This window comes from Thunnus thynnus, chromosome 9, assembly GCF_963924715.1.
Source record: "Thunnus thynnus chromosome 9, fThuThy2.1, whole genome shotgun sequence".
Classification (NCBI taxonomy): domain Eukaryota; kingdom Metazoa; phylum Chordata; class Actinopteri; order Scombriformes; family Scombridae; genus Thunnus; species Thunnus thynnus.
In genome coordinates, this window is record NC_089525.1 from 32,047,214 (window position 1) to 32,065,553 (window position 18,340).

Consider the following 18,340-nt stretch of genomic DNA (forward strand, 5'->3'; position numbering starts at 1 on the left):
GTTACAAAAACACAGTTTGAGTCTTTGAAATGGAGCAATCTACTGAAAATGTTCCTCAGCTAAATGAAAGTTACACAGAAGTTCTTATTGTCATGAAAATGTCACTACTGGTATAACCAGTTCTCTTCAAATCTCAGTAAAACATGCCAGAAATCTATGTGTTGCAGTGTTTACAGTGTGTACAATACCACAGAGTGTGTGCGACAGTGACGTGTAATAGGGATGTACAGAAGGACCAGTATTTGTATTTGTATTATCTGTATTTGTTGAGGCAGCAAAATTATTTGTATTTGTATTCAAATAAAAGTGGAAAGAGGCTTAAAAAACCTGTTTTTGTTTTTATGACACTTTTAATTATAGAAAATTAGAGTGTCACAGTAAGTGTTCATGAATAAACTACCTTATGAAGGAGGTCCCCACACCGGGTCTCGAACTGGAGTCTCCCAGATCATAGACGACTGCGCTGATTACTGAACTAAAACTTTACTCATTGCCTCATTGCAGACAGACCTCTACCTATTTATACACCCATAACACAGAGACAGCACACGATGTGTTATGGTTATGTGTGTAGAAGAACTTCAAAGGCGATTATTCCTTTGCACTTTTCATTTATTTTTTACAACCTAACTTTGTGCAAAGGAGAAGGGGAACAACAGGTTATGGAGAGTCCTTTGGGAGCACCTTGTGTGTGTCAGTAGCTCAACTTTATCTCTGGCGAACACCCCCAACTCCAGCAGTGATGTCCAAATTAGGAAATGTGCGTCATGTAGCAGGTGGATGTGACTCCCCTCGTTGAGACCCGCTGATAGACGTCACAGCGGAGCAGAGGAGAGACACTGAGATAGTGATGTAACCGACCTGCACGCTGGTATTTGACATGTTTTGCTTTTTTCTTCCCAAAAACAAATAATTCTTAAAACATTTGTATGAAACAAATATTCGTATAAAACCCACAATTTGTGCTTTGCCAAGTAACGTATTTGTATTCGGGCTGTCTGCCACCACGTGCAGTAGCACACAGAAAAGTTTAGCCTCAAGAAGTACGATACTGCTGTATGCACGCCACTGACCGGTGTACGTTCACTAAACTTCATTGTTAATCTAACAGCAGTTTTGTTTTCATGTGTGGAAACATCACAGGTGTCATCAGCAAAAATAAAACCTTTTCTTTCTTTTGGAGATCTGGAGACTTGTTTACATTCTTTAATTACCTCATGTCACAACTCCTGTAACTCCCCGTAAGTGGGAGTCAGTCAGTCTCCTCACTGGTATCCAAAGCAGAAACAGAAACATCACCCTGATACTGGTTCCCAATGAGATATAGAATTGATTTTAAGGTTCACATCCTCTGCAGACAGAAAAAAACAGTCAGATGAAGCAGTATCTTCATTCTAAATCATATTTTTTTTCTGTCCAACTAGTGAACAGCCTCCAGGGGGCGCTGTGAAGACTCATGACCCCACTTCAACACTGCTGCAGATTTTTACTGTAAAGTTGATGAGTAATAACGAATGCAGAGTCCAGCTGAGCACTGGGGAGGAAGTAGCTAACAGACTCCCTGCTGTTCTGTCAGGACAGAAACGCACTGATCCTCCCATGAGACGGTTGCCTTAGCGATTGTGTCTTGCCATCCAGTTGGCAGGAAATCAGAAGCGCCTGAAGGCAACATCCTGACCTCTGTAACTGCACATCAGAGCAGCTTGGACATGGAACCAAAGTGTGTCTAATTGCACTAAAAGAGGAAATCTGACAAGCAGGTCTGCGGCTAATGGTGGCCAGTGACGGATGCTCCCATCATGCAGCCCTGCAGTGAGCACTCAGCCGGCCACTTCCTGTTTGAAATTGGATAAAGAACAGACGCAAACTGCATGGATGGAAAACCCACAATGAGTATCTGATTCCTCCTGCTGCACAGCGGTGATATGATGATATTTACTTTATGGTTTTTCACAGGAGTTTTATAACGAAATTTAACCGCTGTCAGATAGAAATGTAGTGGTTGTAGGTTGACCACCATGAGGTTTAGATTTGATTAAATGAGGTTTTAAAGGGCAGCGGTTTAACTCACCTTTAAACCCTGACTTTCCTCTTTCACTTCAAAGCTATAATACAACACAAATATCATAACATAGAAGAAGAAAAGATGGAAGGAAGAAACAATTAACCAAAGAAACGACAACTGGAGAATATATTTAAGATCTTTTATGATCTTATCTCGTGTTAAATGTAAAATTTGCAAGAAATTCAGATACATAAATGTAGTGAAGGCTTGAGTAAAATATTAACCTTCTAAATGTTAATGAGGAAAAGTGAAATAAACCTGAATCCCAAAACCTGAATACCCAAATAAACCAGAACCAGATTCTTGTAGCAATATACTTGATATGAATGATGACAAAAATATCAAAGATCCCATCAAGACATTTCAAAACACTCTGCTTTGAATTATAATTTGTGTATAATATGTTTTGGGTTTTTTTTTTTTTTTTTTTACACAAATACGTTTATTTACTTAGTTATGAATTCTTAAAATGACATCTCCTTCTTCTCCCTCATGTCAAAATCCAGAATCTATAAATATGTAAATAATTTCCAAAGTTTTCCTGCTGTAAAGTTCATTCTCAGTGTTTGTGTACTGGAGGCATCAAACTGGTTTAAGCTGCATACTGGAGCACGATTGGCTCCAAACTAGTTGTGATGTCACAGAATCATCTTATAGGCAGACGTCTTAAACTGAGATTTAGTGCGACTTTAAATACCAGCACAAACTATTGTATCTTTGCAGCTTTAACTTATAAATATCGGTGAATCATAACACATCACACTGACACATTATTGAAGCTGCATCACACCTACAGTATATATATATATATATATATATATATATATATATATATATATTCATATTTTCTAATTGTTTCAGCTCCTCTAATACAACTACTGACACTGATAAATTCTTCTTTTGAATCTTTTTAGGAACATATTTGTGAACTAAATCACCTTATATGGATATTTTAGGGGTGTTGGTTATGCTGATGATGATGATATCTCATAAATGTTCAGAGATTTATGGCGAGTTTGGGCAGTTAAGAGAGAAAAAAGGAAGAGTTTCAGGGAAAGAATAAGAAAATGTTCTTGAATGAGGCCCATTATGATGCATCGTCTACTGTAGGAACCATGAACGTCTGCAGATGATCCAGTCACATAGTTATTTAGATATTTCAGTCTGAACCAGCCCACAGACCTACATTGTCTTGTAAAGATCTGGGATTCTGAGTCTGGTGTGCGTCCGTGTGTTTCAGACTGACTTTGACTTTGGACTCGTGAATATTCCTCAACAGCGGCTCACTAGAAAGATTTTTAACCTGGGACATTTTGCATTTTGGACACCCCTGGATTAGTGAGGTGAAATTTTTATTTTTTTATGATATTTTTTTATGATATTACGGCGTAATATTCATGATGCCCAGCAGCCAGAAAGATGAAGTCTGTTGTTTAGTGGAAACCTAAATTAAGAACATATTGTCTGATGAAAAACAACTGTAGTGTTGAGCCATATGTGATCTGACATTCAGATACATTATCATTAGCTATAGAAACAGGCAGGTTTACTCTTCTCCCTGGACAGAAAAGACTGTTTTATTGCTCGTTATGATGATTTAAGAGTTACACCATTTAAAATGAAATAAAATGTCCTTAATTTCTGATTATGTTTTCTAGGTGAATGATTATAAAGACCTTGAACTGTGTTTCAGGACCTTTTGTGTGGCTGATTTTAAAAGATAAAGTTCTTTGTTTGCGATGTAATATAAGACATTTTGTTCTTGTTTATGTTTGACAAATCTTTCACCGCCTCAACTGTACTTTGGTGTCTTGTAACTCCATGTGGGTTGAGCACTTGTATGTGCATGACACAGTAAATTACTAATTAAATAACATCGCCCTCCCTGGAACTGCTGTAAGCCGCTAACAAGGTAAATCATTTTAAAAGCTGAGAATTTCACCACATTGACTCCGTCTGACGAGCATCTAAATGCTCAATTAAAAGCTGAAAATAAAGCTAATTAAGCTTTATTCACATATCATTTATATTCAATTCGATTCAATCTATTTATATATAACAACATCATCAGATTGCTTTATATTTAACACATGGATTAAGCTTTCTGCCGAGAACACGCTGAGTTTGTTTTAATGTAATTAACATTCACTGTTACCAACGTTTACCAAACACTGGATGTAGCAAGTTTTAATACTTTCAGTATTTATCATGAAGTGTAAATTGTAAAATGTGTAGATTTATGTAAAACAAAAAGGTTAAAAAGTTTCCTGACTTACATGTTTACTGCATTTTGTTTTCTCAACTGGTATGAAGTCACACTCAATGATTATAAAAATGTATTTAATCCACACAAAACACTGAGGAATATTACAGCTTTTAGTATGTTTTAGTCAAATGAAGGACTTATTAAAAAAGACACAATCGTCTCTGATTACAATGAACATATTCATCAGGACAACTGTATATCTTTGATTATAATAAAAGAGCCCGTTTAAATCTAGGACATGTTCATTTTTCATTACAATAGTTAAACATTACTAACCGGGTTCAGTATCTCGCAGCAGTTCATGTGTATAAATGCCTTAATGAGACCAGACTATTTACTGGTGTTTGCGTGTACACAGATATGGCGTTTTTGGATCTAAATCCTTTCAGCGTGTGGGGGCTAAAATTTGGAACAGTTTACCAGATATGTGAGATCTTTCCTTTTTTTTTTTAAATGGTTGGCAATTTTTCTTTAATTTTTTTCTTGTCAACAAATTTCATTCCTGCACATGCCGAGTGGCGTCTGCCGTACACAGAACTACTCTCCAGAGACTGGAAATTTGAATGCTGTTATTAAGAAAAGTATTGAATATTTCCAGCAATATCGTTAAAAAAAACTGGTGTAAAAACATTTTATTTAATAAAATGGAAAGAAGACAGATGAGTGAATGAATCTAGTATTTAGGTAAAAATGTACAGCTTCTATAATGAGTATCTACTGTATCTGCATGTCATTCAGTCAGTAACGTCTTTGTCGTTGTCATGATTTTGGGCCAGTATGGAAATTAATTATTTAGTGTCACATGCTTCAATTTTTATCTCTATCTTTGTTTCTTTTATATGCGGTTTACAGTTTTATTTTGGTACATGTTTTATGATTATGTTTTGAATCTGTGTACTTTTGATTGTTAGTTTTCCTGGTGAATACGTGGAAAAGTGTGTAATGTGAAGGTTATTTTATGATAGAATAAAACCAACATATACAACATAAACTATTTCTCTTTCATGCATGAATTATTCAATCACAGGGTAAAAAAAAAGTATTGTTTATTTTTACTCTTAAACAAGTGAAAAATCATGTCAGTAACTTTTACTTTACTTTTACTTTTTTTAATATATTGAATTCTGAAATGTGTCCACTATAGTGTATATATATGTTTATATATATATATATATATATTATTTTCTCTGAGAATAAAATTATTTAACAGATATTACTGAGCTACTTGGTGCATTTCCTCCACATTACGCCATTTTTAATTTATGATTCAATATCACAAAATCACAGAGAGTCAAAAATGACATTCGGATTGAATTGTAGACGACACTTTGGGGGTTCAACACCAGGTAGTTGGGACACTACAACTTAAATGGTTCAAGATGGCTTCCAAATATCTGTCCGCTGTAGTGGAAACCATGCATGAAAGGGTTAAATGTATAATTATAATTGTATATTCCTTGTGAATATAATATGGGTTTTCCTTTTTTTATTTCTTCTTTTAGTGTAACTTATACATACCTTGTTCCATTTTGTTGCCAATTGTATTATTTTATTCTATTCTAATTTAAAATACTGTATTTTAATATTAATATATATATATATATATATATATATATATATATATATATATATATTTTTTTTTTTTTTTTTTTTTTTTAATGCACTTTCTGTGTGTGTGTGTATGTGTCTGTGTGTGTCTGGAGGGGGCGCTACTGCATTTCACTGTGAAGGCCCGTTTTGCATAATGACAATAAAACTGAACCTTGAACCTTGACGTGATGTCATTCTCAGGCTTGACGTACAGGAACCTGCTCCTTAACAAGCTCCTTTACACTCAGTATGACGATTAAAAATACCCCCCCACCCCACACACACACACACCCCCCCCCCCCCCCCCGGCTCCTGTAATCATGCACGACATCATCCATCCTGAACATGGCTGTCGGCCAATCAGAGGAAGCAGAGAGCGCCGGCGGGGGCAGGTAAGCGGATGTAGTTCATGTCGACGGCACTCCGTCACTTTGACAAACATGTGCTCCAATTAGAAAAGCCATTAATTTCAATTTCGGCTGCAATCTCGCCTCACATCTCCGCCTGCTGCCTGCACAACGGCTGACTTTGTTCATTTTGTGGTTGGCCGAGTTTGAGTAATAGAGGTCTTGCATGCAATCTACAAGGATTTTTTAAGTGTGTGTGTGTGTGTGTGTGTGTGTGTGCATGTGTGTGTGTGTTAAAACAGCTTCACTATTCAGGAGCTCTGGAGCTTCCAGCAGAGCAGCATGTCAGCAGAGTCGGGATGTAAGGAGCCTCTCGCTCGCTCTGCTTTAATAACTTTTAATGTTCGTCCTTTTAGCTTCAACCTTTGGTACGGACGACCATTAGCAGCTTTTAACAGCTGCTAAATACTGTTTAACATCTCTGATGGGGCGCGGATATTCTGAATAATAACTGTAAAAGGATAATGTTTTGAATAATTACCTGACAATACAGCTAAAATTTAAATACAATTAACATGTGATTTTCTACAGCAGCCTCCTCTCTGTTGTTAAAGTGATGTTCCACCCAAAATCTGACTCCAGTATTCTGGTTTGTCACAACTTGCATTTTATTTTCATACGTTTGAACATGACCCTACATCAAATTTTTGATCTGCATACTTCAAAGCTGTGTCCTAGAAATGACCTTTTATACTCTAATAAACTCTGCAACACTAACTATGTTTTGAGAGAAGCGTTGGCAAATCAAGTAGATATCTTTCAACGTTACAGTATTTTTAGTGCCAAAGTCCCTCTTTTTGTTACTATACTTCCACCACAGCTCAACAGGGAAACACAAAGAGGGACTTTGATGCTAAAAAGACTGTAAATGTGTCAGATATCCACTTGATATGACTAACTCAGACTGCTGAAGCTGAATATAAGCTTCACATCAACCTTTAAATGACTGTGTGGACACACTGTGGATTTAAGCCTCCATCACTTACATTGAAAGCACATTTGAAGGATCTTTTAATATCCAGTATGAACAGGAGGAATGATTACAGCGAGGAAAAACCTCTTTCACTGTTCATATGGACACCTGACTGCTAGTTTAAGACAGCTGAAAAACTGTGAACTCAATACAGCCCATGTAAAGGCTTCAAGTCTATTTTCCTCTGTTTTAGACGTGTAACTACAGTCTTTTTTCCCCCTTATTCAGAAAAAGACAATATTCCAATTAAGCTGTTTACATGGTTAATGAAAATGAATATTCCACTAATATTCCCGTTTGCATGCAGAAGGTTTTCAGGGTTTTCAGGGTTTCCCTCTGCTCCGATGGGAACAGGAATCACAAGATCTCTGCAGGCAGTGAAGTAAACCAGCGAGGTGAAAAAACATTAGTGAGCTGCTGCCTGATATTAACAAGTGATATCGATGTGATTGATATTATAAATTTGTAGTTACAGGTACGTCCAGTAACCTAAGGTGTCCCATGATGTCAACAGGGAAACACAAAGAGGGAATTTGATGCTAAAAAGACTGTAAATGTGTCAGATATCCACTTGATATGACTAACTCAGACTGCTGAAGCCTCATATAAGCTTCACATCTACTTTTAAATGTATTTTTGCACAAATTGACTCTGTGGACACACTGTAGATTTTGATTACAGTGAGGAAAAACCTCTTTCACTGTTCATATGGACACCTGACTGTTGTTTTTTTAAGACATACTTGAAAAATGAGAGTACAGCCATGCTAGCGGCTCTGTAAGCTAAATGCTAACATCCTCACAATGCTAATATGCTGATGTTTGACAGGTATAATATTTCCCATGTTCACCATCTTATCTTGTTATCATGCTAACGTTTGCTATCAGAGTTACAAAAGCTAGTAAGTGGTCCTTGAGTTAAGTTTTGTGTTCAGCTTCAGTGTTTTATAGACTTCTTTTTACACATGTAATGATAGCTGTGTTGTGTTTGGGTGTCGTTTTGTTGATACACTTTTATCTCTGACCAGACGCTGATTTTTTAGCTTTTGTGTTCTTGACAATGGAACAATCATCAGTGAGGGAAACACGTCACCCAGTAATCACAAACACCGGACGCTCATTTTCTCCACAATCACTCACTTTTATCTCACCTTCGTTTGGCGGCGTTCGGCTCGCCGGAGGGGAGAGGTAAACATGTTGAGCGTTCCTCCTCTCGGTGAAATCTGTTAGTCGATGAATGGAATTCAAGCTGAGCGGTAATAATAATCTTCAGCAGCAGACGATCCTAATTACAGAGCGGAGAGCGTCTGGCTGCAGCGGAGGTCAGAGGCCAAGTGCAGCATATTACAGTCATTGTTCTCCCAACGATCCCGCCGGCCTCCTGAGGATCTCCAAACTAAGTGAACAACTTCAAGTCAGAAACTTGCAAGTGGACTTTTGTCTCCCCAGAATTGGAGTTAATGGGAAAAGGAAACTGAACTTTTTGCTGAAAGTTTAACTGTTTAACTTGGAGCTGCTCGCTGCTGTCTGCGTTCCACACCACAGAGCCTTTTCTTTCCTCTTTCATTTTGTTTTTCTTCAGAGGTTTGGATCCCCCGGCTGCCTCGTCGTACCTCGCCACCCCCGGAGAGCAATCCGGGCCTCGGCCTTATCTTTGGGAGGCACATTTCCCCCGAGGGAAATCTCCCTGCCTCCACCTTGGGCTCTGCACTTAAGTGATGAACAAGTGAAACATGGCCGCGCTTTGTCTGCTCACCGCTAATCAGCGAGGCAAAGCGCTGCTGCTGCTGCTGCCGCCGCTGCCATCTGGCCTCGCCGCGCTACCTGCATCGCTGACATCACTACCTCCCTCTCCCTCTCCTCTTCTTCTTCTTCTTCTTGTCTTCCTGTCACTTCATCCCTCCACCAGGACGCAACTTTCAAACAACTTTAAACTGCCCTGTTAAAAGCGGTAATGAAAAAAAAAAATACTCCTGAATTCAGCAGTTTTATCATAAATGCACCTTCAGGTATGTGAAGTAAATGTATTCATTGTGAGGAAGTATGTGGAGAGTTTCACTCAGCTGCTGGGTGAAAAACCTTGAATCTCCGGTTTTGATGATTTTCACATTTTTACATTAGTTTAAAGAAAGAAAAAGAAACTTGAAATAAGCTTTCTTTAGTCGCAGCCATGACACCTCTCAGAGTTCACATCAGGTGTTTCTATGTTCACTGCCACAGCAGTTATTCACCTTTTTACAGACAAAATTGAGTAATTGTTCATTTTTATATATAATCAATGTTTGCACTTACACTACAAGCATGGCCATTGCATCCAACAATAGAAATGCAGTAATGCAATAAAAATAAAACAACAATAACAATGTCAGTTCATCTAAACATGTGTATTGCAAAGAAATTAAAATTTAAAAAAATTATCATATAAACTGTTTTGTTTATTTATTTTGCAGGTCTATCTTTCAGAATAACATCTTCACCTTCCTCTGAAAACCTTTCTGTCTTCTAGAGGAAAAAAAATATGATTAAGTTCTGCTCTGGTTTTCAATATATATATATTTTTATATATTTTTTAATATGTGAATGGCCTGTTCAAGGTAAAACTGGGCACCCACGAGTTTCAGTGACTACTCAATATAAAATTCACCCTTCCTGTTATGTTCACTGTTTGAAATTAGTTTTTTAAAAAATCAGTTTCTTTCATGTTTTGGAGAACCGACTGGCATCAGTCCCACCTGTCAAAAGTTCATTCATGTTGTCTGACAGCTACACCCACCATCATCATCATCATCATCATCATCATCATCATCATCATCAGATCAGTCAGAAGAGTTCCAGTTTACCTGCGCTGTGTGAATTTAACTTTCATGACAAAGTGAATATCAGATACCACAAAAATAAAGGTGGAGAGCTGGAAGCGTTGTGATGAAGTGAGTATTTCAATTCAGTTTTATTTAAAGTGCAGAATCACCATGCAGCCCAACAGTCCCAACACACTTTACAGTAATCAATTTACACTAATAAAACATCAATGTTAAATAGATGTTAAAAGGTGATTGGCCCGGTTTAGTTTTAGGGGAGGCTGTAATGTAGGTTTTCAGTCTTGATTTAAAGATTTCAACTGCTTCTTTAACATGTAATGGAAGGCCGTTCCAGAGATAAAGGGGCACGGGAGGCAAATGCTCTGAAGCTGACTGATTTTTTTTGTTAACTGAAGGAACGACCAGGAGACCAGCGTTGAGAGAGCGCAGAGGGCGTGCTGGTGTATATATGGTGTGATTAGCTCAGGTAGGTAAGGTGGTGCAAGTCCATGCAAGGCCTTTTATAAGTTAAAAGAAGAACCTTATAATCAGCTCTAGCTCGCACCGGTAGGAAGACCGGAAAAAAGGACATTACAGTAATCAAGTCTGGAAGATACAAATGCATGGATTAAGGTTTCAGCGTCACATAGTGATGGAATAAGTCTGATTTTGGCAACATTACAAAGATGAACGAATGCAGTCTTAGTAATAGCCTTGATTAGAGCTTTCAGAGATAATACAGTCACCGATATTGACAATCAGGTTCTCATGTTGATGCTCATGTTTTGCTGGTCTAACAACTAGCCAACCGAGAACAAAGCTAGCAACAGGAGGTATGCAAGAAGGTCCAACTGCAGACCTCACGTATGGCGACCCCAGGATTGAAGAGTCGGGTCAGCTGTCATGAGGTGCATCACTTCCTTTTCTGCTACAAGAGTAAAGCAACAGGCCTACTTCTACATTTAATTCAACTCATTTTCACTTTCATTTCATTTCATAATGAAGGGGTAACAGTATAACTTCTTTATGAAAAATATGCTATAAGTGAAATATAAATTCGCAAATATTGGCATTTTTATGTAACTTATAGGATTTGATCACAGTATGAGTTACTGAGTCACTACTGATAGTGGTTTTACAGGGCTAACATCTGGCTGGCGGACTTGTCACTCAAAGCAGCCATGTCCTTCATTATGCATAACTTTACGGCTTAATAAAACTTAAACGGGTGAGTTATAAAAAAAATTCACCCCCCGTCCAGTTGTCATGAAAGAGGAAATTAGCTACAGAGACCAAAACCGTTTTTTGTACCAGGCTGTAAACATGTTTATTTCTGCTGTAAAGTTGGGTATTTTAACATGGGGGTCTATGAGGATTGACTCACTTTTGGAGCCTCGAGTGGCCGTTCAAGGAACTTCCTCATTGGCTTCATTTTACAGCCCCGGAGGTTGCCGCTTGTGTAATACCGTAAAATATTAGTTTCCTAAATAGTCTCCAGCTCCCTCTTCCCCCAAAGTTCAGCCCTGTTAAAACAGTTTCCTATTGGTCAACGGGGCAGATTCATGTGTCAAAGTTCACCAAATCTGAACTCTACACAAAATCTTTGCAAAGATTGACTTTGCCTCTTAGAACGAATACACTGATTGTGGTGATTTCAACAAAATTATCTGATTTTGGTGCAAAATTTCACTCTTATAAATAAAAAAAAATCATGTTCTAATTAATTTCATGTTGAAAATAAAATCTCACAACTCATATTTGAAGGCAGCATTTGTCTCAGGATGACTGTAGCTTATATAGAAGATGTCGGTTTAAGACGAGATAATTTGTTTGTGTATTCTTAACTTTATAAAGTTTATTCTTCAGTGTCCGAGTTTATCCGCAGCGGTCAGCTGACTCTCTCTGGCTGACCTGGAGTCAGCTCTCCTCCTCAGCAGGATTGAAATCAGAGTCCAGAAGCAGAACATATCAGTGCTGGTCTGCAGCTGCTGAATATGTAAAGCCTTATTGAAGCTATGCTCCAGCAATTTCTCTTAATTATTGGAATAATCAGACTGAAGGAAAGGAGAGGCTTCGCTTATTGGATTAGCTGAGACGATCCTCTAACAACAAACCATCTCCTCTTTTCTGCCTCGCTCTATTCAATTCACTTCGATTCAATCAGCTTTATTGGCACCAGAGTTTCCAAACAATATCTCCGACGCAAGGAAGTGCAATATAGATGATTATCAATAATTTAAATAGCAATATTAACAGTCACGATGATTGGATTAAAAGAAAACTAGACCTGGAAAAATAAACCTCTCTTCTCTCTTTCTTTCTCCCTCAGTTCAGTTAATTCATTTTATTATTTGTATAAATAAATAATATTATCTAAAACTTGAAAGAAAATATATGTAGCCACAAATGCTTCAAGAATTTATTCTGCTTTTATCTTAGTATTTACATGTTTTATATATTTTTTTACATTGATTGTATAAATATTGTCAGAGAATATATTATTATGTATTATTATTGTAATTATGTGAATAATACATAATTTAAAATAAATTATATAAAATATAAATACTAACATAAAAGCAGAAATAAAATATATTTAGTCATAAATAGTTCAGTATTTAAATTAATCATTAATTGCATGAATATAATCAAAAGAATGTCTATTTAATTACATGTTTTATCACATATAATTAAATGACAATTAAACATATAAAAACAAAATGAAGCAAACAGGAAATATTGGATCATTATGTAGCTACAAACGTCCATTTAAAAAAAAATATTTCAATAAAAAAGTTTCATCTCATACTTGTTATCAAAATAGCGATCATGGGTAACGTGCTAGATTTTTTAAAAAAATTCAATTTAGAGTTTTAGTTGATAAAAAGACATTAAAATGTTGAAAGATATTGTCTGATGTCGTCTCTCGTCTCCTTTGTGTCCTTTAGTCCAGAAACTACACAAAGACAAAGATTTTTAAAAAGAGAGGTCGGAGTCATCGTTGGTATGGGTCAGCACCAAAAACACTACTGCCTACATTTCCCATAATGCAACTCAATATTATTTTACAATCCCTGCCTGGTAAATGTCTGTCTGTCCACCTTGTCTGCTTTATATATTCTGAGATAAATGAGCGTCTCTGACAGCACTCGATACTAGAATTTGAGTCCTCCGTGACTTTATACATGTTTGTAGAAGTTTCAACTTTCTTCTAATGTCAACTTTTTTGCTTTAATTTCAGCTCTATAATAAAATATTCACACACCATGACCTGCGTTTAACCCGTGACAGTCTTATGGGATTTTACGGGAAAATGTTGTTCGGTGCCAGAAACATATTACATCGTTTGTACTATTTGTAAAAATTACAATTCCTGTCTAGTCAAATGGAGTAAACCACATAACATACTGTTTGCAGGGCTGCTTTGTTATTGATTTGCATTGAAATGAGCCTTGATTGATCCCTGAGGGGGGAATGCATTTGCTGCTGCAGCACAAAGACAGAAGAAATTTAAATAAATATTAAATAAAACAGTTAAACAGACTAAAGGCACCTTTAGACTGTGCAACAACAACAACGGTGCAAGTTTAACCTGTGTTAAAGTGTTGTTTTTAATGAGGTTTTCTTACTTGTGGAAGAGGACCCAGACGGTTTCACTCATGCTCATTGTTGACTTTGTAAAATCGGTGAAGTAACCCTTAAAAATATTCTTAAAACATTCCTGGATCCACATCAACACACAAAGTCATTTATTTGTTTGTTTATTTGCACCCAGGTGTCATTTTTTTGTACCAAATCTCATTAAAACTGACATTTTTTCAGATATCCTGCTAAGAGATAAACCACAAACAGGATTTTGGTTAATTCCAGCACAACTCTTCTTCTTCTTTTGATTCACTGCTGCAGTTTTCAGTCTATAATCTGAAGTTACATTTACACAACAGAATCCTTCAACACCTGATATCCCTGAAAACCTGCTGAAATTACATCCAGTTACTCTGAATATTTGAATATTTTTTTGACATTTCTTTCATTCTCCTCCTCACAAACACACACACCTTGTTTGTGTGTTTGTGTGTTTGTGTGTTTGTGGTTTCAGGGTCGAGGTTCGGGGCCGAGGGGACACCCGGGGCATTAAGGCGGATCGATATCTGGAAGGCGGAGGGAGCCGGCCATAATCTCCATCAGCCATGTACGAAAGTACATTACTGCCACTACAAAGCCTATTAACAAAACCGCAGGTCATGCATTATTGAATGGATGTTGGTTTTATTCGACCCGTTCAAAGAGATGGAAAAAAAAAAAAAAAGGGGTAAACATAAATTATGCAGCTGCTCCAGCTCCCCCACTTGAAAATATTGTTTTTGTTTAGGCATCGTGGTGGATGAGCTTGGGGGGGGGGGGGGTATTTCTGGGGGAATATCGATCCGCAATATGGATCTTCGGAGAGCGATCCGGAGGGATATCTATCTGTAAACAATGGCTCACTGCGGCGAGGAGCTTCGCTTCTGAATCACCGATGAGCCGTCGTCACCTCAGGCTCGAATCCGCACATCTGCACTGTTACACGTAGTGTGTGTGTGTGTGTGTGTGTGTGTTGCTTCAGCATTAAATACACACTTATACAAGAACAAACACCATCACACAGAAGCTCCTGGATGACAAGAAACAATGAAAAAAAATCAAAAACTTTGATTTCTGTGAGTGTAGAAATCCACCTCCACCTCATCTGTGAGCTGCACAGTCCTGTAGTTTACTGTAGTGTACTATAGTTTACTGTAGTTTAATGTAGGATACTTTAGTGTACTGTAGTTTGTTGTAGTTGTGACTGGACTCATTAGACAGTCACTATCAGTCACTGTGCCTTAAATATATGTCAATCTACGGTGACCAATCATAACTGTTGGGTCTTTCACGACAGGCATGAAAGGTGATCAGGCTGGAGGGACCAAAAACAGACCTGTCAACATGCAATAGACACTGGGCCTCCCTGGCATTCATCAATTTTCTTGTACTTAGAACTTTCTCTGTTGTACGAATCAAACAAACGAGCAAACAGCTTGACTTAAATTAGAATCATAATGTCTTAATATGATCTTAATTTGGAGTTTAAATATGATACTGAAATCAACCTCTGTTCAGCGTATCATCATCATCATGCCAGTGTCCTGGACCAGGAGGTGTTTCCAGTGTGATGATTTTTATGTCAGTAGTTATAAACAGCTGCCTCAGCTCTCTGTCCTGCTGTAACATCACCTGCTGTCGGCTGTAATATTCTCTCTTCTGATATATCCGTGACCAGCGGTGGAAGAAGTATTCAGATCCTTTTATTTAAGTAAAAGTATCAATACAGCGATGTAAAAAATACTCCATTATTAAGTAAAAGTCCTGCATGAAGAAGGTCAGCAGATAAATCGGAGGGGTTGTGAGATGATTAACGGGAGAGGAAAGAAAGATTTTTGGTGAAATATTGGATCATTTGAACATTTATTGAAATGAAAGCATGTGAGAAGTTTAGAGGAAAAAATCACTATTTGGTGGAGCTGTTAACAACTCATAGACATGTGAAATGTGACCCCAACTACACACTGCTTTTTGTAAGACGTCAAAAGACAAAAAAAGGTTGGAAAAGGTTTCATCTTTAACAACGTGTTGTATTTTAAAAGCTTGTTATATTATCCTAACATTCAAAAGCTATTTACAAGTTGCTCTACTTCAATTAGCTCAATTCAGATTGAAAAATTCAAGTCTGCACCTGGTCAAAGTCACTAAAATTCAAATGATAAAACATAAAGGATACTGAGGAAAAGCAGCTGAGCCTGAATGGAATCATTAAGACTTTGCAGCTTATTGAAATAAAACAACTTGAATATAGATTTTAAATATAAGGTTCATGAATTTTTCTACCTGAATGTGAGAAAATAAGTTTTTAAAATTCCACAACTTGAAAGTGACGACTGAGAAATTCAGAAAGATGTTTTCAGTAAAAATCTAAATCTCAGCATTAAATATTCTAAATTTTGATATTCAGTTGCAGATATAATTCAATTTTTATGGTGATATTTTGCTTCCATGTGTGTTTTTTCAGGAGGAAAAATTGACAAGAAACTCAATAAATACATCATATTTTTTTTTTTTTTTTTTAGCTGAAAGTAAAGTCAAAGGTTTTGCAGAAAGTCAGACTTGTGAATAAATTCCCTGCTTAGTTTATTTTGTGAACGCACCCTCAAGTCATTGTTGCGGTTGGAGCAGCTGGCTGCCTCCGCCTGGCCAACGCTCACAGATTTTCTTCCTCCTGACGGGGTCGCGGAGGTCGAGCGTTACCGACTGTAAACAGCCGTGTTTTCACTTTGGCCTCCTGACTGACGGAGAATCCCAGACGAGCTTCTCTTTCCAGCCGCCGCTGATCTCATCCCTTAATGCTTCATTACCTGAGCATCCACTCTGACCCCGCCAGCCATTTAGCAGGCAGGCAGAATGAGGCCAGAAGGGGTCCGGAAAAGACACACACATGACACGCCGACACAAACCGACCCCCGAACCCCCACCCCCCACCCTCCCAGTCTGTCTGAGATAATAGGCCGATATTTCAGTTTCTCCTCCGTCAGCGCGGGTCAGCGGTTTGTGTTTACATCAGCAGCTCAGCAAACAGCAGGAGAGACTCAGCAGCCGATGAATCCTGTTTCTGCATCGACTCTCGGCTTCACGCAGCAGGTCTGATCTTATATAATGTTAGCGGATATCATGAGACTGTAAAACAGGCAGCGGTTGTTCTTACTGAACCATTTATGATCCAGTACTTGATGGACTGTATTTGACCCATTTACAAGTACTGTACTTGCTTTGTACTCAGCTTGAAGTTTTTTCCATTTATTCCATTTAGTTACTGTTTATTTTGGATGTTAGATGTTCCCCGAGCTCCATTAAGATGAATGAAGGTCGAGCATTTGTTGTCTTTATCGCTAAACTTTAGGAAGAGTCTACCTCTGACTGAAAACTTCTCAAATTTTTCAAAAAACTCACTTATATTCCGTTGTTTGCTGTTTTGTATCATTTGATTTTATGATTTTTTTGATATTTTGTACACATAAATCATGCATGTTTGATGCTTTAAATGTGATGTGCTGTATTAATAAATCTTCACATATTTACATAAAACATACAGTTACTAATAATAACACATTATGATAAATGTTTTCATTTTGATAAATAGGGATATTTTGCTGAAAATAATTATAGTGGGAGATCCTATAAATAAAAGTACAGGAGTATGTTTATGAAGTAGCATAAAGTGGAAATACTCAGTAAATTACCTTAAATTTTTAAAATTAAAAATGAAATTTTAAAAGCAGCACATCTCTTATTTCTAATGAGGTAAATTCAGGGTTTAAAGTTCAGTTTTATTGTCATTATACAAGACAAGTTTGCACAATGAAATGCAGTTGTGCCGCCTACATGCTATACCTACAGAAAAATGTATATTCAAATATTTTAAATTAGAATAGTATAAACAATAAAATATAAAAAAGTGTATAAAAGTAGCACTAAATGAAGAAATAAAAAAGAAAAATAACTTTATTTACATGGAATATACTTTGTACAGTTACATGTGTATATACACATACACACAAAAATATTTACAATATGTGCAAAATCAGTGTAATATGCAGGTTATAGTGCAAAAACCTGAGGTAGTAGTGGGAGTGAATGGGGAAGGATAATGTGCATAAGAAGACCAACTTATCTAGACACATATAACACGAAGAGATGAGGTTTGTGAGAACATTGAAATTTACATTTCAGTTACACAACTTTTACTTAAGTAAATAGTAAGTTTATCTACATGAGGCGCATTTATCAGTGTACATTTCTCTCCCGCTTTATTTAATGAAATGTGACCTGAAGTGCCCTCATTTATTCTCTTCTGTTCAGCTTTATTTAGTCAGGAAATCTCACGGATCATTCACATCACCAATCAGTCTTCCCAATTAACCTCTCCTGTCAACTGGTGTCATGGTTATTCTGAGCTCTGAGCTCAACTAAGGATGTGAACTAAGCTGTTAAGTGTGTATTTGCAGTGATTTTGTGCTCTGAGTGCTGACAAAACGCAAGCGTTCTTCGCTCAAAACTGCACCTGAACGCATCCCGTGTAGACGGAGGACTGAAGCTTCCCCCCCTTGTTCTTTACTGTCTGTACTTCACCACATTTACCTTTCTTGCAGATATGGATTAAACATGTAAA